This window comes from Rhinopithecus bieti, unplaced genomic scaffold, assembly GCF_001698545.2.
Source record: "Rhinopithecus bieti isolate Rb0 unplaced genomic scaffold, ASM169854v2 scaffold_1618, whole genome shotgun sequence".
NCBI classification, from domain to species: Eukaryota; Metazoa; Chordata; class Mammalia; order Primates; family Cercopithecidae; genus Rhinopithecus; species Rhinopithecus bieti.
The window spans coordinates 6,374,872-6,398,031 of NW_016803937.1; the positions used below are offsets into that span (position 1 = coordinate 6,374,872).

The window sequence follows — 23,160 nt, forward strand, 5'->3', positions numbered from 1 at the left end:
GTTGGGGATGGCCAATCTCAAAATTAAAATAAAAAATGCATAGAAGGTCCAATAACCAATCATCTGAATCACCATCTAGGAATCATTACATTACATTCCTAATGTAATGAATATCTCAGTCATTTCCATTGTTACATACGCTTCGGGTAGAAAAGAAATCGCTTTGCCCAAAGAAGTCAGTGGAGAAAAGTAGTAACAGGTTTCATCAGGGGAGTCTGAAATTGGAGTGTTAACTCCAGATGTTCTCTCTCCAGCAGCCAGCGAGATCTTTTGAAAACATTCTTCTCCCCCTCATTAAGCCTACAGGGTATATAGGCTTCCCCTTGCCAAAGGATCAAGCCTCTGGGTTTGCTAAAGGCCAGGAAGATCCAGCAGGCTTGGCTCCTGACTACGACTCTGACCTCAGGTGCTATCACTGTGCTCCTGGCTCTGCTTCTCAGCTGCACGCACCCTCTTCAGATCCTTCAATTGCAGGTGCTTGTCTGAGGGCTTCTCACCTTGTGACTTCCTTTCTTGCCCCTCCCCTCTTTTGCCTGGTTAACCCCCCACCCATCACTCTACTCTCCACTCAAGCACCACTTCTAGGCTTCCTCAGTCTCTTTTGCTATAAGGATTGGCTGCACTTTGCCTTTTTCCCCTAGAGCCCTGTGTCAGCTTCTGATCACACATTCATTCAGTGCCACTGTGTCATCAGTGCTAGTCTTCCACACAAGGCTCCCAGCTCCATAAGGGCTGACCCTACATCTTCCTGGTCGCCGCTGAGCCCCCGGTGACTAGCACAAGACAGGCATAGAGCAGGTGTCTAAAAAGCACTTAAAATATTACTAAAGAAATTATGAAATAAATATAGGGTATTGTAAGAATTTGAGTAATCCAGGTAATGGAGTTAGCACAGGAGCTGGTGCAGAGTATTTGCTCCATGATTGTGTCTAATAAATAAATGAGTAGGATGTCGGTGATTCCACTTTGATTTCATCTTTAATAGAGCAATCTTCTCTCTAATACGAGTAAAACTGCCGCTCTCAGTTGGATTCTTTTATCCTGGGGTGCTCAATGCTTTGTGAAGTAACCAAATTTAGAAAATGTTTAGAAAATTATCCCTTCTGTGAAACCAAAATCTACCGCGGGGGTGTTGGTTTTGTTTTCTGGAGTTGCATGGACGTCCCCCCTTCTTCATACCATAGCGTCAGCTGTCTGAAGTCAATCTGGTGTTGGCTCACGCTCCCTGCGTTTGCGTTCCTTGTAACTTCTGCCCCCCAAACACCACCAGTTCCCAGAATCGTCTGTACTGGACGTGGGTTCCACACGTTTTCCTCCTTTATAAGTGCTGTAATTTGTAAGTTGGTCTTAAAGTTCCTTTTCAAATACCCTGAAATTATCCTAATAGCCAAATATGTTCACTACAAAGTTGAGAAATATTTTTTAAAAAATAAAGTGCACAGTGCTCATGAAGTTCTGGTAAATAGATATATTGATGCTAAAGAAAAAGGTACAGATATTTTACTGAAAAACAAAAATGTAACTATGTTTGATATTCTTTAAAGTGTTCATGCTTTTCGACTAAGTAATTTAACTTCTAGGAACACAGTGCAGAGAAATAATCAAAATATACACACATCATACACTCAGACAGGCATTTGCTATAATATTATGAGGAAACTAACAAAAAGGAAGTAAGCACATTACCCATCAAGACGAAGAGACAAAGGGTTAATTACACCTCCTTTTTGGCTATTTCTTCTAACTCCTAACCCACAAACACCTAAAACACATGAAGCCCTCCGAATAGAAAATACCACATGTGTATACACATACCACATAGAAACACAAATATCTAATCACCAAGAACTTCCTCTCACTTTTTCTCTCTGTCTTTCTGTGTCTCTGTCTCTGTCTCCCTCTTAAATCCTGTTTGCATGCTTTAGGATAGGTGGAATCCACAGACAGGGGAAGCCTGGATCCCTGAATGTCTTCACACAGTGCAGTTCCCTGCCAAGGGGATTCGTTTGTTGTTAACTGCTTGTTTGCTAGAGTAATTAGCTTGCTCTAACTGATACCTAGACCAAATACACAATGATTGCATGTGTGAATAAATGAAACAAAAATTAATTAAAGAAGACACAAAGGTATAGAAATCAAAAAGGAAACCCAGAGGTAGGTAAAAGAAAAGTAAAGCAAAGCGGAGAGTTCTAAAATTACTGTTTCCAAAAATGGAACAAAGCCCTAGAACTCCGGAGACGTATTTCTCCAAAGTTTTACTAAAATTAAGTGTGTATAAGAACATTTGTGCACATATTGATATTTAAGGAATAAGAGTTATTCACTTCCTTGATATAGTGGCTTAGCTCTAAATATGCATTTAACATGCATGAGATCCAGGAAAACAGGACTGAATGCTTCATCAGGGAGAAGTTCATATAGTTTATTTCTCTTTCTCTTTAGGTTTTTGATATTCTATAAAATGATGAAACTATGAAATAGAGAGAAGGAGTTATTTTTATGAATTCTTGTTGAAGTCAAGTTATGATGATCTACTGATATGATCCTAGGTTTTTACGATGGCTACAGCAAGTGCTTCCCTGCGTCCCATCTCAACTCCATTCTCCAGTCCACTGCCTGAGTGCTCTGATCAAACATAAATGTAATTATGACACTCCCTTATGTTAAGTCATTCACATGCTCTAGTGGAGACTCTAACTGTCCTAGTGTACCATGATCTGCTCTCCCGAACAGTCAGCAACTCTCTCCCATGTGATCTACACCACAACCTCACGATCGACTTCCAAATCCTCAAACAAATCGTGCTTTCACTCACAATCCTTCTTTGCCTCCTCCATTTGGCAAACACATCAACATTATTTATGTTTTAGTCTAAATGTCACCTCACCCAGGAAGTCTTCCCTGACTCTCTACTTTAAGTGCAATCACCTTATTTTCTCTCTAGATTCTCCCTGCACACTGGACATTCTTCTATCATGGCACCATCCAATGGTATTATATCAGTAGAAGTTAGGGATTTTTTTACTCTGCTCCTCCCAAGATCATAAGCACATTGAAGGCAAATTTTATTCCTTGTCATTTCTGTTTTTGCCATTAAAAGCAATGGCAAAATCTGCCATGACTTTTGCAACAACCTCATACATACATTTAGGGGTTAATGTACCCAGGCAACAGATATTTATTGACCATTTTCCACTGACCAGGCATTGTGGTGGTTGCTGAGTAACAAGAAAACAGGAAAATTCCAAGTCTAACCCAAGGTCCCGGGGTTTTGGGGGTATGTCCCAGGTTCTGAAGGTTTTGGGGTATGCACTGTGAAGAAGTAGCCACTTGTAACTGTTTGCACCTTGGTTTTTGTTGTTTCAAAATTTTCAGAAAGAAGCCCAACCCTGTCAAAACAAAAGCTAGTTGGATCCAGAGATGTCTGATTTGGAGATGAACTTTGGTTATCTATCTACATGACCATACTACAAACGGCACCCCGGGAGGAGCTTATTCACCACTGCTTATACATGAGTGAGTAATGTAGAGACAGTAAGTATGTAGAAGTATGTAGCAGCACGATCGGTGAATGAGCGTGTGCTGCCTTTACTCCACCTCTACATACAATGACTCAGCTCGCCAGCCCAGTAAAAGCCCTGTTTTCATTTGTGTTCTGGGAGGCACTGCTTTGGGAACTCTCTCCAGTGCTTTTCCTCATTGCAAGACATAAAATCCCTTGTCAAATCCTCCTTGGTCATGGTTATTGGATTGTCACCTACCAAGTGACCAAAACCAGCTGTTGTGTGGTTAACGCAAGCTACCCTGTAGCTTTTCATTTTGAAAGACAGACACCCAATTAAACATCGTAAGTGCCTCTTGAGTATTCTAAAGAAGCAGCAGTTGATGGAATGATCAGAAAGTGAGATGTGCAAGTTTTTGTATAGTATGGACCTAGGGTAAGCAACATGATTGGAAAGGAAGAGTGTTCAAAATTTGTTTACTTTTCATGTAAAAAAAAAAAAAACAAAAACAAACCTAAGTCACCCCTGGAAGAAATGACTGGCAAGCTAAGAACTGGCAGATATGCAGAATTTATTCAGGTAGAGGCAGTCAGCAAGGGGACAATGTTCTATGCTTGGGGAACGGCATGAGAAAAGGCTCAGAGGCAGAAGATGACCAAAGACCAGAAGAGCTGGAGCAGAGGGTAAGGCTCTAAGAAGCTCTGGAAGAGGATGGAGGGCAGGAGAAGCCAGACCTCATCCATCTACAAAAGATTATTTGAGGTCCTCAAGACCATAAGAAGCCACTGAATGTTTTTTTTGTTTGTTTGTTTCGTTTTGTTTGTTTTTGTTTGTTTGTTTTTGTTGTTGTTGTTATTGTTGTTTATAAAAGATGGAGTCTTGTTCTGTTGCCCAGGCTGGAGCACAGCGGCACAATCTCGGCTCACTGCAAGCTCTGCCTCCCGGGTTCACGCCGTTCTCCTGGCTCAGCCTCCCGAGTAGCTGGGACTACAGGTGCCCACTACCACGCCCGGCTAATTTTTTGTGTTTTTAGTAGAGACGGGGTTTCACCATGTTAGCCAGGATGGTCTCGATCTCCTGAGCCACGGAGCCCAGCCAGCCATCGAATGGTTTTAAGCAAAAGCTTGGGATCTGTCTTCGCCTTTGACCTATCCCTCTTGGAGCTAAGGGACCATCCTGAAAACATATTTACTTAAACAGACTTTGTTTTCTGCTACTTGTTAGACTTAATCCAGCTCTATATTTGAAAAGTTGAACCTAAAAATGAAACAGCAACAGAAAATAACCCCACGTATTCTACCATTTGCTCTAAAATGTCAACTTTCCCACGTTTGCACCGCTAGTTAAAAAATAAAACAAAAACATATGCTTCGGATGAAAATTTGCCAAACCACACTTCCAAGATGCAATCGCCACTGAAATATTTCATGAATCTAGCAGGAGCAATAACAACACAAATCAAGACTTGCTAGTTCCACTGGAGGTGAAAAATGTTTTAAACATGTTTAGATTCTTTAGTCGGAAGTCCATTCTACCACGTGTGACGGTGATGAGAATATAATGGATACAGTTTCCCTCTATCTGCTCTGGCACTGATAACATATGCATGTTAAATAGCTACCTGTGACCACCTGGAGGCATGTTGCAGCACTCTACAGATGGGCTTGTTTTTCTAACACACATATGTACTCCTGCCTCCACAGCTGTGTTAATTTGAGCATGTATTCTAGACGTGAGCACATGTGATCCAGTTACCATGCTTCCCTCATCTGCCTGACATCATAAATGTCTGGCTAGCCTTTGAGATAGCCCCTGTTAGAAATCCTGCACTTGGAAAAACAATTCTTTTCAATTCAGTGGGTATTTATCAGGTGTTTGACATGTACCTTCCCCATGGCACTGTCACCATAAATGATACATGACTATCCACAGGCACCTAAAACTCAACATGTCCTAAACTTAATTGAAAACGCTGCCCTTCCCCCGACCCCTTCCAAAGTCATGGGGTTTCCTGCCTCCCTTTTCTCAGCAGTTGAGGGGTAAGGCACTCACATCGTATGAATGGCTTCTTTGGTTCCCACCATACTGAACCCACGAGGGGTTGCCAAGTCCCATAGATTCCACCTGGGAAAACTTCCCAGGAATCCATCCCTTCCCTCCCTATGACCACATTCCCTGCTATGATCCTCATCTTTTCCCTGCTTTACTGTAGGCCACCTGAGGGATCCTCATGACTTCTGGTTTCCTTTTTGTATGTGAGCCCACTGGACAGTAGAATCACAACGACCAGGACCTCAATTCTCTTAGTCTGCGCTCCCCAGGAGCAGATGAGGATTTGACAGCAAGTACTTTATTAGTGGGTCATCTCAGGAAATGTGGGTAGGAGAATGAGGAAGTGAGGCAGGGAGGGGAAGGGAGCCGATGAGGGAAGCATTAACAAGCACATTCCCACTGGAGAATTCCAGGAAGCAGGGCAGAACCTGTGACTCGGAGGGGCAAGGGAGCTGGGGGATTTATATTCCAGTTCCCATCAGTCATTTACTGAGGACTCTCCTAGGGATGTGTACGCATTCTCTAGGCTTGTGATAAGGCAAAGAAATGCAGAGACCGGCCTGATGTGTTCTCACTGTAAAGCCCAAGAGATACAGACAAGAGACAGCCAAGGGTCCCCAGCAAAACCCTGCCTTCGAGCCTAAAATAGCCTGAAGGCTGAAAAGCCGGACTGCTGGTCCTGGATGAAGCCCACCTTTTCGCGACCAACTCTTCCTAAATAATGTCCACCTGTGCACTGGTAGGATGGGGCGAAGCCTAAGGAGGTCTGCGCCCTTTGCAGTGGGGAGGAGCCTGGCCTCTCTAGTTTCTGTGGTAACCTGGGATTCAATCTGTGAGGCAGGAGACCTGCAAGCAGGACCCTCTCTCGCTTTGCTGAGAGTTATTTTTTCCTTTATGTCCAATAACTTCTGTTTCTCACCCTTGTATATGGCTGTGAGCCCACTCTTTCCTGGTTGTTTGACAAGAACTGAGTTTTAGCTGAACTAAGGAGAAAGTTCTGCAACACAAAGATACACAGGTGGGGCATGGACATCTAATAATCATCCTTCCTCTGTGGTCCTTTGCCTCCTCCATTGCCACAAGCACAGTGTATAGCGGAGGTGCATTGTGTGGCTACTTCACAAGCATGGTCTTAACTACACACCTGGGGAATGAAGGAAGAGAAAGAGATAAAAAGAAAAAGAGGGGCCGGATGCGGTGGCTCACGCCTGTAATCCCAGCATTTTGGGAGGCCAAGGCAGGTGGATCACGAGGTCAGGGATTCAAGACCAGCCTGGTCAAGATGGTGAAACCCCGTCTCTAGTAAAAATACAAAAATTAGCTGGGTGTGGTGGTGCGTGTCCGTAATCCCAGCTACTCGGGAGGCTGAGGCAGGGAATTGCTTGAACCCGGGAGGCGGATGTTGCAGTGAACTGAGATCACGCCAATGCACTGCAGCCCGGGCAACAGCGAGAGACGCCATCTCAAAAAAAAAAAAAAGAAAGAAAGAAAGAAAAGGAACAAAAGTCAGAGCAGAGAATGAATTACGTGATTGTAAAAATAAATAAATAAATAAATAAAAACCCCACCTAAAATTCCACTCAATAAGCAAATGCCCCAGAATCAATATACAGTGAGAAAGAGAATTCATCTGTCTCTTCACCTGCTTTCAGTTCCTCAGCCTCTCATACTGTGAATGCTCATTGCACTGAAGAGGACTCCAGCGTGTAAAGCTCAGATGAAAGGCTCCTAAATGCAAACTACTTCCTCTGGTGTCGAGTGGAGAAACAGAACTTGTCCTGTACTGGAAAGAAGGCTGGCTGCATTGGTCTACCTGGGAGATAGTGCGTCAATCTCCAAGATTTTTTTTTTTTTTTCTCAAAAATTTAATTCATTTACTCAACAAGTATTTACTGAGCACCTGTTATGCACCAAACTATTTATACTAGCTGAGGAGAGAATCACCACCACCACCACAAACAACGAACTCTTTCTTTTTCAAGATTTCCCTATAGGGGTCCCTTTTCCTGGTTTCTCTGGCCAGAAAGTTGGAAATTCAATGGTAGTCTTAGCTACCTGCCTGGCCAACCCCCTGCAGTATGACTAGAACCCAGTCCCAAGGCAAAGCCAAAGAAGAAAAAAAATAACCCAAGGTAGGAAACTCTCCTCAGTTAAATCATTTCTCCAAGTTTTGACTCCCTTCAATCCACCTATCCAACTGGTTTGGTTTGCTCTTCACAGTTTTCAAATGTGTGTGTGTGTGGTGTCTGTCTTGTGTGCGGGGTGTCGTGCCTGCATGCAAAGCTAGAGAAAATGTGTCTGTCTGTGTGCCGGGGTGTGTGCTGCATGCATGAGTGTGTGTCTGTGTGCGGGTGTGTGCCTGCATGCACTTGAGTGTGTGTCTGTGTGGGGCGGGGTGGTGTGGGCATGCATGCACTTGAGGTGCGTGTCTGTCTGTGTTGCGGAGGTGTGTGGGCCTGCATGCACTAGAGCCCGTGTGTCTGTGTGTGGGGTGTCTGCCTGCATGCACTTGAGTGTGTGTGTGTGGGGTGTGTGCCTGCACGGCACTTGAGCGTGTGTCTGTGTGGCAGGGTGTGTGCGCTGCACGGCACTAGAGCGTGTGTCTGTGATGCGGGGTGTGTGCCTGCCACACTAGAAGCGTGTGTCTGTGTGCGGGGTGTGTGCTGCACCGCACTTGAGCGTGTGTCTGTGTGTGGTGTGTGCCTGGCACGCACTAGAGCCGTGTGTCTGTGTGTGGGGTGTGTCCTGCACGGCACTTGAAGCGTGTGTCTGTGTGTGGGGTGTGTGGCCTGCACGCACTTGAGCGTGTGTCTGTGTGTGGGGTGTGTGCCTGCATGCACTTGAGTGTGTGTCTGCCCAGAGTTTTAGCTTAGCATTTGGTAGGAGGGATGGCCTATATATTGGGCTCATACTGCCACACCAGATTATACTTTTACTAAAAACAATTCTTCCACATAGAATAGGTTCATCAGAGAAACTCCGAAAAATATATTAAAACACAGAAGAAAAGTAAATTTATTTACAATCCTGTATCAGACAAACAGAAGAGCATTTTAGTTGACTTCCTTCCAGGTTGTAACACACTTTTTGCTTAAGTTGAAATGGAAGGCTGTGAGCAACTTGGTATTTTGGTTTTTGAAACTAATGATGCTTCCCAAGTTTTCTTTCCTCCCATGTCACAGATTCTGTAAACACAATTTTAGTTGCTGCACAATACAGCCTGTGGATGTATCAACATGTATAAACCATTCCCTTGATATGCTTTTTTTTTTTTTTTTTTTTTTTTTTTGAGACGGAGTCTCACCTTGTCACCCAGGCTGGAGTGCAATAGCACGATCTTGGCCCACTGCAACCTCCGCATCCCGGATTCAAGCTATTCTCCTGCCTCAGCCTCCCAAATAGCTGGGATTACAGGCACGTGCCACCATGCCCAGCTAATTTTTTTGTATCTTTAGTAGAGACAGGGTTTCACCATGTTTGCCAGGCTGGTTTTAAACTACTGACCTCATGATCCGCCTACCTTGGCTTCCCAAAGTGCTGGGATTACAGGTGTGAGCCACCGTGCCCAGCCTACTTGTATGTTAAGTGCTTCCAATTGTTTCTTACTATAAATAAAAGGCAAATAAAGTGACATTGTGGGTAGAGTTTAATTTGCTTGCTTGTTTTTCTCTAATGAGAATTCCTTAGAATGGATTAGCAAAAGTGGTATTACTGGATGAAAGACTATGAACATTTTAAAAGTCCTGTAACATACTGACAAATCACCCATCACTGGAATAAAATCATCACTGGCAACAAATTTAACCTTTCAAAGGCAGGACACTGTTCCAACACATTTCTCTGATCACAACTTTTGTGGTTCCAACTACATCTGTGTTGCCCAAACATGCCACACTGTATCGTGACTTCACGCCTTCATTGTGTCATTTCTCTAACTGGGATACCATCTTCGCTGACTCACTCCTTTCTCCCTCCTGGTTTTCACTACCTGCCTGATAACACACAGATACACAGACATACACATGCACAACAATGGGTGCCTGTTGTACGTTATGTGTGTCATTCTTCAGTACAGGTTAGACGGTGATTTGGGGGTAGTTTCTATCAACTGCTGGTTTCATCTGCCAGGTCCCATTACCATGCAAATGAAGGCTTTTTTTTTTTTTAACTTTAACAAGTAGTATTTATTTAATGCATGATATCTAAAATCACATGGCAAGCTCTTTTTTCTTTTTCCTAAGGGAGTTTTTTGAGTTTCCCTCTCCTGAGGTGGCCCCAGAGAAGAGAAAATCCTTGGGGTTTTACCTAACACCTGAGGCATTTAATCATCGGATTGGAAGGGACACTGTTCTTCTCTCCCTGGCAGCCCAATTGCCACATTAACTGGCAGAAGGCAGTGAGTGCTGGCTGTTGATGTGGGTGGTGTAGCCACCCTGCACTGAGCTTCGACCTCACATGTGGTGGTTCCAGGGGAGACGGAAATGGTGGTGGATGTCACTGGGTTATTCCAGGACAGACTCAGAGAAAAACAGTGCTTGACTTTGTACCGAATACAAAACCAGGGGTCTTTTTATTTTTTCATTCTTAGGAAAACTCAGCTTCTCAGGTAGAATCTTATGGTGATCCCGGGGAGAGCGGGCCCCAAACTGACTTTTCCAACAAGGGTGAAATCAATCCTCCCCTTAAAATAGCTAATGCATGCTGGGCTTAATACCCAGGTGATGGGTTGACTGGTGCAGCAAACCACCATGGCACACGTTTACCTACGTAGCAAACTTGCACATCCTGAGCGTGTACCCCAGAACTTAAAATTTAAAAAAAGGAATGCCAAAAGAGAGAGAGAAAAGAATGGCACGTTCCTTTCTCAGATAAAATGACAGAGGAAGAAGATGCAGAGCACTGTCCTTGTATTTATGAAAAGGAAGCACTCATTGCCAGAACCCGATCGATTTGGTCCATTTTTCAGATCCTTATTTCTCCTGGTTTTATCTACATGGCTTATTTCTGTTCGTTAGCTTCTTAATGTTATGGCTGCGAAGTCTAAAATTAGAAAGCTGTTTCCCATACTAACCGCCAAAGTCAATTGCCCCCTTTGTTCAACCAGTTCTTAATATCTCCTATGATTGAAATTCAACATTATTCTGCTGAAGGAATTATTCACAATATTTAATCTAAATTACACCATTTTCCCCCTTGTAAATTTCTTCTTTCATGGAAGCCTCCCCCAAACCTCAAGTACTATTCTTCTTCCTTTTTTGCTAAAGACATTTTAATGAAAACACTAGGGTTACCTTAACCTACTTAAACGATCATCTCTCGTTTATGTGGCTCTCTTTAGCGAAGTCCCGAATCAGCAAAGTGTCTTTCATTGGCCTCTCTCCTCTCTCTGCTCTGTGGTTTTTGCTGGATTACAGAGCCTCACACCTTCATTCAGCCCCAACCTCTATTCCACACCATGCAGTTTACATCAATAAATTCTTCACAATAATGTACGCAACGTCTCACGTCTCCCCACGTCATTGATTACTGTGTCCTTTGAAGGTTCAAAGGTGTGTCAGATCCACCAGGAAAAAGAAGGAAAAGTTCCACATTTGATATTCTCCCACATCTAAGGTTTCCCTGGGCCCAGTGGTTTTGATGTTAGGATGGTAAAACAACAACAGCGTTAAAAAGAGACGAGAGTGTTATAAATATTCAATGGTCATGTAATACTTATTCTTCTTTAAAAGACAGAAGGACCAGTCTCCTTTTTCAAAGTCAGCGTTGGCAAACACAGCAACTGTTTGATAATGAAGCTCTGAAAAATCTATTATGGGACCAAGAGAAATTTGTCAGCATCCCAGCTATTCTGTGGACTTTCCCCACAGGACAGGAGTAATTTTTTATTTCATTTGTCCACAAATACTTCATACTGAATTCTTTGACTGTTTTACAAGTAGGAAAATTTCTTTAAAAATCAATGTCTTCTAGAAAATGAGAGAGCACTTACTGTGAATTAGGCACTAAGTCTTGCAAACATTTTCCCCCTTTCATACACAATTTCTGTGATGTATCCCATACTACAGATGAAGAAAGTGAGGCACAGAAAGGTTGAACACTCTGCTCAAGGACATACATACTTCTGGTAAGTAAAGAAGCCAGTATTTGAACCCAGGCCACTCCACTCACCGTCTGGACCATCACCCACTCTACCTCTTATCTCCTGCATGTGCTGTCTTTCCACATTAAAAGTTTAATTAGCCAGGCATGGCGGCTCACACCTGTAATCCTAGCAATTTGGGAGGCTGAGGTGGGTGGATCACTTGATGTCAGGAGTTCAAGACCAGTCTGGCCAACATAGTAAAACCCCATCTCTACTAAAAATACAAAAATTAGCCGGTGTGGTAGCACATGCCTGTAGTCCCAGCTACTCAGGAGGCTGAGGCAGGAGAATCGCTTGAACCTGGGAGGTAGAGGGTGCAGTGAGCTGAGTTCACTTCACTGCACTTCATCCGGGGCAACAGAGTGAGACTCTGTCTCCAAAAAAAAAAAAAAAAAAAAAAAAAAAAGTTTAATGCCTATAATCCCAGTACTTTGGGAAGTTGAGGTGAGTGGATCACTTGAGGTCAGGAGTTTGAGACCAGCCTACCAACATGGTGGAACCCCATCTCTACTAAAGACACAAAAAATTAGCTGGGTGTGGTGGCACGCTCCTGTAATCCCAGCTACTCGGGAGGCTGAGGCAGGAGAATTGCTTGAACCAGGGAGGCAGAGGCTGCCGTGAGCTCAGATCTTGCCACTGCACTCCAGTTGGGGTGACAGAGCAGGACTCCATCTCAAAAAAGAAAAAAAAAGTTAATTAACAGAGGAATTTTATTCACTATCTCTTCCAGTTCAACCTATATGTATCAAATTTATCATTTTCTGGTTAATGAGCTCCTCCCGATCCAAAATACATTCACAATATAAGTGTTTCTCACCCTCTTACCCTTATCCAGATCCCACCACCTTGGTCCAAGCCAAAATCATCTTTTCCTGGATTGTAGCACAATCCTTCTAACTGCTCCACAGCTTCTGACTATGCCTCCACATCCTCTGCCTCACCACCCTCTCCCAGGGTGGCCAGAGTGGTCCTGTTAAAACATGAACTGGGCGATGTCCCTCCTCTGCTTCATAGCTTCCAGTGGGATCTCCTAGCACCTGGAGTGAAGCCAGTGTCCTTATTCTGGGTTACAGTGTGTCATGTAATCTCATGTCATCTGCACTCTGCCCCTGTTACTGCAAGCTCCCCTGACTCACTCCAGCTTGGTCCAGGCACAATGGCATGCTGGAGCACACCAGACCCATCCCCACCTCAGGGCCTGCAGCCTTGCTGCTCTGCCTGCCTGGGTATGTCTCCCACTAGATAGCCACATTGCTGTATTAATTTCCAATGGCTGCTATAACAAGTCCTAACAAACTTAGTGACTTAAAACAACACATTTATTTTCTCACATTTCTGGGGGTCAAATGTCCCAAATAGATCTTCCTGTGCTAAAATCAAGGTGTTATCAGAACTGTGTTTCTTCTGGAAGCTGTACAAGAGAAGTTATCCTTGCCTTTGCCAACTGTTAAAGGCTGCCTGCATTCCTTGGCTCATAGACCCTTCCTCCATCTACAAAGCCAGCAGTTTAGCATCTTCAAATCCCTTTCTGGCTCTGACACATTGCCTCCCTCTCATAAGGACTTTGGTGACCACATTGGACCCAAAACATAATCCAGGATAATAACCAAATCTCAAAATCCTTAACTTAATCACATTTGCAAAGTCTATTTTGCCATATAAAGTAACATATTCATGGGTTCCAAGGATTAGAATGTGAACAACCTAGGGCCTTTCTTCGGTCTTCCATAGCAGTTCTTTCACTTTCCTCAGACCTTTCCTCACAAGTTACCTACTCTATGAGCCCTGCCCTGGCCACTCTACCTACGATTTCCTTTTTTTAAATTGAGATGGAATCTCACTCTGCCTCCCAGACCGGAGTGCAGGGGCATGATCTCAGCTTACTGCAACCTCTGCCTCCCAGGTTCAATTGGTCATCTTACCTCAGCCTCCCCAGCAGCTGGGATGACAGGCACGCACTACCACACCCAGCTAATTTGTGTATTTTTAGTAGAGATGGGGTTTGACCATGTTGGCCAGGCTGGTCTTGAACTCCTGGCCTCATGTGATTCCACGTGCCTCAGCCTCCCAAAGTGCTGGGATTACAGGCATTAGCCACCATACCCAGCCTCTACCCAGTATTTCTAAAACATCCTTAAAATTTCATTCCCATTCCTGTGCTTTATTTTACTCTTTTTTTTTTCTGCAACATAACAATCTAACATACTAAAAATATAAATTACTATATATAATACATAGAGTATATAAGCATATATATGACGTTCTATATATACTACACATATATAGTATATAAGCATGTATACAATATACTATATATAATACAGACAAAGTACATATGTGTATATGTATACATAAGTATATATACATATAGCATACAGTATATGTGCATGTATGTATATATACATATCTATATATACTCTTCTATTAAGAAGAGAAAAATGATACATAAATATATATTATAAATGTAAGCCCCGTAAATGCAGGAATTTCTGTCAGTTTTCCACAGCTGTACCCCCTGTGCCTAGACCAGTGCCTGGCATATAGTAGGTGCTCAATCAATATTTGACAAATAATTTTTGTCCTTTACCATGAACTGAAATATAAAGGATCTCAGTCATATAGGAAATGAAAAATGAGAAAGAATTCAGTCATCCATGATTCACTGAGTACCTATTATGCGACTTTCACTAGTTAAATGATGTGTGAAATATAAAAATGCATCAGGGGAGGTGTCGAGGCTCCATTTATGGTGGTAAAGGTTGTATGCTGCACAAAAGTCCTTGCAGGAAGTGGTTGAGGGCTGAAATTTACCCTGCATTCTGCAACCATATGCCCATGGGCGCTGCAAGTGTATGCCCTAAGGGCATGGCTGTTTCTAACTTGCATGAAGGTGTGGTCGAGTCTATCTTACCCTGGTGCCACTCAACTGGCTTGAGTTAGCCGGAAATTCTTCTGCCAGTGGATCATTAAAGCTTTTTAGATACAGCAAGAGTAGGTTATTAAGGTGAGAAGAACTGAGACGAGGTAGACAAAGGCAGTTTTAGACATGGGAAATGGTGATGAGGACTACAGGACTATTGCCTTCCACCTAGGAGCACAAATAGGGTTCAGCTTCTGCCCGCTGTAGAAATATGTCTTGGACTGTAAGCTGGAGAATCTTGGTTTCTGTCTTGTCTCTAAACCAATGCTGCATGAAATGAAAACCTTCACCGCCCTCTGTGAGCGTCAATTTCCTCTCTTCAGAAATGGGTGAGATAATCCTGCCCACACAGTGAAGTCTTCCCAGATCTCAATATTCAAAATATCTGATATCCCCAACACTTCCTATTTCCTTTCAGTGCTTTATTTGCATGTGTGTCCCTGCTTTCATCTACCACACCACAGATTTCACTGATTTCTATTTTTGTTTGTCTCTCCCACCCCCATACATAAGATCCATGAGGCAGGGATTTAACTTTTATCTTTGTTATTTACCTTTCTATCCTTAGTAAACCAGAACAGTCCTTGGCACCTGGTGTGTGCTCAGACAACATATGAATCGAATGAGTGATGAGTTAATCTAGTTGAAAAGTCTAAATGAGCCTATGTGGAGCAATGAAACCCGTTGAGATGCTAAATTGTGTTTACTGACTGTTAGCAGAAACAGAGATTGTGACTGCATGATCAGGGCAGTAGGCTGCACGCTAGCTTGGCTTTGTAGGACAGTGTGGATGCTTTGAATGAACCAAGTAGGAACTCCCAGACAGAAAAAAGCATAAAACAACAGTGATAACAGTATCACCTCCTCAGTCTCTCCCTGCGTCTGGCGCTATGCTAAGCACTTTTCAAATGAATTATCTCAACTAATACTCAAAACAGCATTTTGGTAATTACTGTTATTAGCTTCATGATGCAAATGAAAAAACTCAGACACAGGTAGGTTAAGTAATTGGCCAAAAATGGTTCAAAGTCAAAAGAAACACGGATTAAAACAGTGGAAGCATGGGCTGTTATGTTAAGGATTAGAAGTAATATGTGTAGGCCAGGCACGGTGGCTCACACCTATAATTTGGGAGGCTGAGTCAGGTGGATCACCTGAGGTTAGGAGTTCGAGACCAGCCTGGCCAACATGGCAAAACCCTGTCTCTACCAAAAATACAAAAATTAGCCAGGCATGGTGCCAGGTGCCTGTAATCCCAGCTACTCTGGAGCCTGAGGCAGGAGAATCACTTGAACCTGGGAGGCGGATGTTGCAGTAAGCTGAGATCGCACCATTGCACTCCAGCCTGGGAGACAAGAGTGAAACTCCATCTTAAAAACAAATGTGTAAAATGAGGATTACAATACTACCTACATCATAGGATTAAGTATAAAATGTGTATGTGTACATTTACATAACAGTTAACATTTAAAGAGCACCTACTTTCTATAAACACACTTTGTATGAGATACTGTTCAAATGTATACTCTAATATATGTAATATATATCTTAGAATCTTATATATAGGATCTTATATATCTTAGAAGTTAGATCTTATATATATGAACAGTATCTTTATATGTGTGTGTGGGTGTGTATGTGCATATATATGTATGTGTGTATGTATATATACATACCCACACACATGGGTATATATAGCATTCTTCAAATGTTAGCTATTATTTTTCTTTTAAAGTACATTCTGTCATGACATTTGTCCTGTACCTGAAGAGACTGTCATTATTGGCCTCAAATAATAAATGGCTAGTTTAGATTAAGCTGTGTAGTCTCACAATTAACCTTTTTTCCCAGCACTCACACCTTATCTGTTTCAATGTTCCCTTGATTCTCCACTCGAAATGTTTTTTATCATAATCAAATTGCTCAAAATCAGTAGTAAAAATAAATTCTTGAGAGCAGCTGGAGGGAAAAAGACACATGACACACAGAGGAAAAAGAGAAGGATGACAGCAGACGTCTTGTTAGCAACAATGCAAGTCAGAAGATAGTGGAGTGAACCGTTGAAATGCTCAGAGAAAAATAAAAATGTGTCAACTCAGAATTCTGTATCCAGTGAAGATATTCTCCCATTATTGAAAGCAAAGGTAAGACTTTTTCAGATGTATATACTAAAGGCAAAAGAATTCATCACCAGCAAAACCTCACTGTAAGAAATACTCAATAGTCCTTCATCCAAAAGAAAAATAATATCGGATGGAAATAAGAATCTACACAAAGGAACGAAGAGCCCAGAAAATGGTGGATATGTGAAAAAATATGCTTTTTTTCTATGTCTTAGAAGGAAAATTGATTGTTTAAAGTAAAAAATAGTAACAATGTAATGTGGAGTTTATAACATATGATCAACTATGATATCAACTATGATATCAACGTATGATAATGTATGATAAAAACCAGAGGAGCAGTAGTGCAAAGGCTAGGAAAGGAGAAAATGAAAGTGTTTTATTGTAAGGTTCTTATACTATATGTGAAATGCTATAATATTATTTAAAGCAAACTGTGATAAGTTAAAGATGTATACTACAAATTCTAAAGCAACCACTAAGATGACAAAGAATATTTCTTGAGGCTACACTTTTCTGCTTGGTCTCAAAGATTATTTCCTCCTGTTAAGAGCCAGACCCTTAAGACAGTGCTCTCTCTTATCTGGACCATCCCAATAGCATCCTAACTTGCCTTCTTTCCTGCCCTGAAGTCTCATTCTCTTTCATTCCATCCAGATATGCTTCTTGACTAGGCATTATAAAGTATTTTTTTTTCAAAAGTTACCTTTAAGGTAGTACAGAGTAGGTCCTAGGTGGATATTTTTTGTAAGAAGGAATGAACAAATAAAATACTGTTTCTTCTTTGTGGAATGTGCTCTACTCCACCTTCTTAGCATGATATTAACGGCTCTAAAATTGGAGCTGAGAAAACTTCTATAATTTCCTTTTTCTATTGGAATCATCTACTTTACATCAAATGCAACTAGTTGCTCTTTACTAAACAAATTTTACATTTTCCTGCTTTTGTATATAGCATCTGTCTCACCTGGCATGCTCTTCCCACATAAACTCTAAAGATGCTGCCTCTTCACAGATGCCTTCCTTGGCCATCCCAGTCAGGCAAGTTGTGAAAGTTAGGAAGGAGTTGTCACCCAGGCATCCATACTGATTACCAGGGTATTGGCTGCACCAGTGAGATCATCCTTACAGCCTTCCTTGGTAACTCTGCTGCAATTATGCATGGTTCAATATTTTATAGACTGTGATCATATACACACTGATTCTTTGACTTTACCAATTACAAAGTTTTATTTAAATATAAAAATAGAAGACTTGTGTTATATTTGGCAGCAACCCCATAATCTTGAGCTCTCTTAGGTCTTTTTAAGGAATACAAAGAACAAAAGTTATGAGGCAAGATAAGCACTATAACAGATTAGAGACAATGTGAGATTATTTGGATTGCCAAGAATTCTTATCCTATGAACTTCGTAAGTTCTTAGGCATATGCAGAAATGTTTCATATCTGTTAGACTCAATGCTTCCTTTTAATAATAAAAACAAAGGCGACTGAGTCTCCCTCCTACATGGTGATGTCAAATTTTGTTGAGAAAAACTGAGTTTGAGTGAGTTTGAGCAACTTGTCCACAGTACACAGAGAAACGTGACAAGGGTGACTGGTATTGATTTGAGTCTCTACCAATAATTCTCCAGAGGTACATTCAATCTTGACATGATTCAAAGGACAGGATAACAATATTTTTCTTTTCAACAGTGCTCAGAAAAAAATATTTTATGAGAATTAGTAAATATTGTAACATGACCCTGACTTTCAAAGGCATGGACAGTTTTTCCTTTAAACAAAAACTCAGATATTAAACTCCTGGTATAAAAAATCATCATTTTCAAGTGCAAACTGAACAATAGCCTTCAATCTACTCTTGCAGTTGATTAGAAGTAAAAGTGAAAATATTGCACATAATTAGCACAGTATTGTTACATAGGCTACCTTGTTAGTCCCCTCCCAGCACTTAATTGCACTCAGTCCAAGGGAGTTAAACCCCAATCCACTCACTTTGCATTGACACATGACTGGAAAGCACAGCTTCTCACATTAAGGATTTAAATTTGGGTTCAGCGAGATATTCAGTCCTAAGAATTGAAATCATGAGTCATGGTGGCAATAAAATACTCATGAAATGTAGTCATAGCCCAAGGATAATTTTTCTGTAATTGCACTTTCATTTTTGTGATCAATCCTTTAGCTATGGTACAAAGAGGATACCTTCCGTCTTATATTTCAGTAGCTATTGGATAACTTCCCCAGGAACAGGGGAATTAAGATATGCAGGTCCCAACTGCACAACCTTGACTGAGCCTTCTCTCTAGGATAATGTTTGATATATTCCTGTTTGGTTTCTGGGCTGCTGTCAGGTAGAGCTGCAGACTAATACTACAGCTCATGATGGTTGGTTGCTGAACTCCTGAGACCTGATGATTAACTTTTATGAGATTCACAGGGACGAAGTCCATACACAGCCTGGTACGCAATGTTAGCTAGTACAGGCTCATGCCCTTACAGAGTTGTACCTGTAACTCCACATATTTCCACCATTATTCACATACGGAGTTCTTGACCTGTTAAGTTCGGCACAAGGTGACCGCAAACTTACCCATGGCATCACACCCTCTTCCTGGACCTTTCCCTTGTTGCTGCCTCCTAAAGACATGTTCAACTTTTACAAAACTGCTAAAAACTCTGCCTTCCAGTGAACTTGAACAGATCCCCTGAAACCAGCATTAATATCGCCTTTTTCTGTACTTACGAATATTGTTTTAAGGGCTTCTCTCAGTGCATTTTATTCACTGCATGCCTCTATTGCCTTTAAGAAAAGACATATTCTAGAGTCTCTGTGGTTCATTCCACAGTGAGAATCATAGATTCTTAGGCAAAACATACTGCTCTTTAGAAACTTAGTGAACTTGCCTTTTTGCTACTATCCTCTGAATTCATGGTTCTGATTCAGTTAACCACGCTGTACCTGCCATTTCAACTAACAAGTTACTGCACCTGCATTGAGCATCTACCATATGCCAAGGATTTTGGCAAGGTGTTGTGTACCCAGATACATAACCTTGAAGAACTCACAGTCTATTGGGTTAGAAAAATCACAGAAAGATAACGTGATGATATATTTGCATTATAACATAGATATTAATGCCTTTGAGAGGATACACCAGTGTCCAAAAGTGCGGTGAGGATAGGTATGAGGTATCTCAGGTGGGAGAAATACTTCATCACTGATAGTGTTTATAAATTGCCAGCAGAAGATGATGAAACTATACAGCATTTAGTTTTTTGTTGTTTCATTTATCTGTTTTTGTCTCTACCTGGAATAGATCATTACTATACCAGCACCATGTTGATATACCAGTGGACATAAATATCGAGATGAAAGTTTTGGGAACAATGAGTGTTTTGGAGAAGGTATATATGATTTTTACTATTTCTTCCAACTCCATGATGTCATGTTGGTAGCTTAGCAGCAGCCACAGTGTCAGTATTTACACCACAGTAACTGGCAAACACTGGCAAAAATCAGGGTTATTTTATTTCTGTTCAGAAATCTTCTTATTGAGTTGACAAAAAAGTTAATTTTGCGGGGAAGAGTGGGATTTTTCCAAACAAAGAAAAGAAGAAGAAATGAACTGCAGACTGCAGATACTGCTCTGATGATTAATCCTACAATAGGATGTCAAGCTTATGGAAGGTGTACACAGGATGATCATCATCAAACCAGTTTTTAATAACTTATAGAGTTAATTGTGATTGAGATCTCACTTATCTTAAAAAGAAGGATCTATATAGCCAATAATTTGGAAGCTATAACCATAAAGGAAAATATTTCGTATGCCCACTCCTTGACAAGTGAGAAGAAAGTCACCAACTTTAAATTTAAACTATACTTTAAGGGGAAGACAGTTGTCACTGGTTATGAAATGCTACTTCAATGAAAACACAGGACGGTGTGATTTGCTTCTCTGATCCCTTTATTTGGAACTGAAGTATTCATTCATTCAGGTACTGGGATGTTGGTGGCTGACAGCTATAAACTAAGAGGCCTTGCCTTCTGCTGAAGAGACCACTTCTCCCAAGATTATACCTCCTTCCTGAAAGCAGCCTACATTCAATGACTAGTCAATGTGGAGGCATAAGACCTCAGCTCCTTGTTCCAAGTAAGGACAACACAGAAGGATTCTCCTCTTCTTAAAGCTCTCTGCAGGGTCAGTTGAGATCTCTGTTGTAAGCACACCACAGCCCAACTTCTCTCTCAATCCAACCTTTCATCTTTCAGGCCTGAAAATAATGTGTGTTACTCCTGAGAACATGTCCCAAAGTTTCCCTCTTGTCAACCACCATGGGAGAGGCTTTCCTAGTAACCCCACTGCAATGACAAAGCGGGCAAAGCAGGAGTCACAAGTGCTCAGATGTCTTCACATGCAGCACAGACCAGGCGTGTTGGCCGTGCCTGGGAGCTTCTCCATTTTCTACTTTGCTTTGCAGTTAAGTTGAAGCCGTGCAACTAGAATTTTGTAATTATTTGTTACAACAATAAGGATAATTGCTGACTAATATATCCTGAGTTTTCATGGCCCCTGATCTTAAAATGGGTCCACCTCTTTACCCAAATTTTGCCTATTCATAAAAGCTCACCTCAAAGATCACCTTCTCTATGAAACATTTCTGTAACTCTTCTCTCCAGGCTATCACTCGCTTGCTTAACCTTTTCAGGTATTTCCTTTCTGCCTCTTTTATGGAGTTCCACTTCTTATCAATACTATTGCAAGTGTTTTCTTTCTGGGAATTTCCTTCACTTGTTGATTTTGGTATCCATTTATTTCCATGTCTTAAATATGCTTTCTGACTGAGAATTCTTTGAGGGAAGAATTCCTTGAACAAAGGACTGAGAAGAAGGGAGGGGAGGTACAAGCTTCTAGCAAATGCAGGCATGACAGTATGCATGGAAGAGACCATGTGCTTTGAACTGATTCCCATATTGTTGGAAAGAAATCAGCATATTAAAGTACTTATTGGTGGGCTGGGTGCAGTGGTCATGCCTGCAATTCCAGCACTTTGGGAGGCCGAGGCAGGTAGATCAATTGAGGTCAGGAGTTGGAGACCAGACTGACCAACATGGTGAAACCCCGCCTCTACAAAAATGCAAAAAATTAGCCAGGCATGGTGGTGGGTGCCTCTAATCCCAGCTACTCGGGAGGCTGAGGCAGGAGAATCGCTTGAACCCAGGAGGTGGAGGTTGCAGTGAGCCGAGACTGTGCCACTCACTGTACTCCAGCCTGGGCAATAGAGCAAGACTTCATCTCAAAAAAAAAAAAAAAAAAAAAGGAAAAAAGTACTTAAAGTACTCACAGTGTTTCCACAGGACAAATCCAAATGTGTCCAACTGGAGAAATCCACGTGATAGAGTTAATTATTTCAATAATGTAAGAAGGGTTGGAGAAGACAGAAACTAAGTAGGGAATGAGGAAGAGACAGAACAAGAAGTTCGCTTTACCAGACATAGGCAAAGACTGATGGTTTCTTTTATAGATGGAGGTTGAGTGAGTCCAGAAATTGCTAATCAAATGAAATGAGCAATAACAATGAAGGGAAATAAAAGATATTTTATAACCATCTCTGTGCTCACATTTTCATTAGTAGATACTACCACAGTGTCTTCCTTACTAACTTGGGGAAGGTTTTAGCTTCCACACAAAGCGTGAGCAAAAATACCATTACCTTTATTTTTATAAATGAAACAGTTCTGCAAAACTTTCAGATCTTCACCCACATAGTTACTGAGAAATGTTATACTTAAGAAAAATTAATATACTAAATTTGGAGTCTCTTGGGAGATTCTAGATTTGCTGAGTGAATCTAGATGAGATTGGCTTCCTACTCTTTGGGGTAATAATAGCTGTATTTGGGAAAAGCTGGATATACCTGAATTTCCAATAACCCAGAATAAACAGAGAAAACAGAATTGTACAACCAGTAAGAGGGATAGCAGTTTTCCCTTTAAAGCGGCAAAGGAAGAAGTAGCAATAAAAGAAGACAGGAAAAAAGTAACAAAGACAGACAGATGAAGCTTGTTTAAAGCTTCTATTGATTTGCACTATTTTATTATATCAGCATGGTGCTCAAAAGGTACTAGGGCTGACAAGTTAAAGAACTCTAGTTAGAAAGTTCCAGATGAAGGTGAGGATGGCATTAGCATCTGCCTTGTTTTAATCATTTAAGACTTTGCGCCCGGGCGCGGTGGCTCACGCCTGTAATCCCAGCACTTTGGGAGGCCGAGGCGGGCGGATCACAAGGTCAGGAGATCGAGACCATCCCGGCTAACATGGTGAAACCCCGTCTCTACTAAAAATGCAAAAAATTAGCTGGGCGTGGCGGCGGGCGCCTGTAGTCCCAGCTACTCGGGAGGCTGAGGCAGGAGA

At 41.7% G+C, this 23,160-nt stretch overlaps 1 protein-coding gene across 1 annotated transcript in view; it reads right to left on the reverse strand.

Annotated features, from left to right (window-relative positions):
• CDH13 (cadherin 13) overlaps positions 1-23,160 on the reverse strand; it is a 1,182,232-nt gene that overhangs the window by 686,118 nt on the left and 472,954 nt on the right. The window lies entirely within an intron of this gene.